This window comes from Mauremys mutica, unplaced genomic scaffold (genome assembly GCF_020497125.1).
Source record: "Mauremys mutica isolate MM-2020 ecotype Southern unplaced genomic scaffold, ASM2049712v1 Super-Scaffold_100036, whole genome shotgun sequence".
NCBI lineage: Eukaryota > Metazoa > Chordata > Testudines > Geoemydidae > Mauremys > Mauremys mutica.
In genome coordinates, this window is record NW_025423256.1 from 7431208 (window position 1) to 7432144 (window position 937).

General features: G+C 53.9%; 1 non-coding gene across 1 annotated transcript; it reads right to left on the reverse strand.

Moving 5' to 3' along the window:
• Window positions 1-298: 298 nt before the first annotated feature.
• On the reverse strand, window positions 299-380 carry TRNAS-AGA. Its single transcript has one exon. It is a non-coding gene; the product is annotated as a tRNA-Ser (tRNA).
• Between the last annotated feature and the right edge of the window lie 557 nt (window positions 381-937).

The window sequence follows — 937 nt, forward strand, 5'->3', positions numbered from 1 at the left end:
ATGGAACGGTGGGATAGAGAAACCTGCATCATGTGAATGCTGTACCGGCCCATGAGGCATTTGCAAACCCTTCCCAAAACACCCTGCAGCCAGTTGCACAGCTACCCACAGTGCACTGCTCTCTGTGGCCATCCAAGATTCTAGCCTGGATGTGCTCTGGTGACACAAGGGGCATAGTGTGGACATGCAACAGCTGTTTAATTAAACACTTAAAAGCTGCATTACCCAATAGTGTAGACACAGCTTGAGAGTGAGACAAGACTCAGCTCCTTTGAAACTAAAGAACCACAACTTTCTCCATAGTTGGCAGGATTCAAACCTGCGCAGGGAAACCCCAATGGATTTCTAGTCCACCGCCTTAACCACTCAGCCACAACTACTTGGTTGAGATGTGTTTCTCACTGCACTCTAGTTCTGTTCTCACTGAGTGATCAATTCCAGTTGTTTCCTCAGACCAGCTCCCCCAGCACACACACTGCTGTGCCATTGTGTAAGTGTGTCCATGGCTGAACTGCAAGAATTCCTGCTCATTTCCCTTCTGGCTGGAGCATGGTTAGAGTGTGTTTGTGGTCAATGACGTTGCTGTAGATTGTTGTCCATTTCCTGCCTTGATCATTCAGACCAGTCCCTTTCCTGCCATATCCCCAGCACATCAGTGAGTAAACTCAGCTTTTTATTCCATCCTTGATGTTTCATGGAATAACAACAGACGAACCGAGGAAAGAGGTGGACAGGGCGGGTCTCAGGGGAGGGGCAGAGAGGTGGGGGCGGTGGGCAGGGAGGGTCTAGGGGGAGGAGCAGAGAGGTGGGGGCGGTGGGCCGGGCGGGTCTCAGGGGAGGGGCAGAGAGGTCGGGGCGGTGGGCGGGGCGGGTCTCAGGGGAGGGGCAGGAGGGGTGGGGGTTGTGGGCAGGGCGGGTCTCAGGGGAGGGGCAGAGA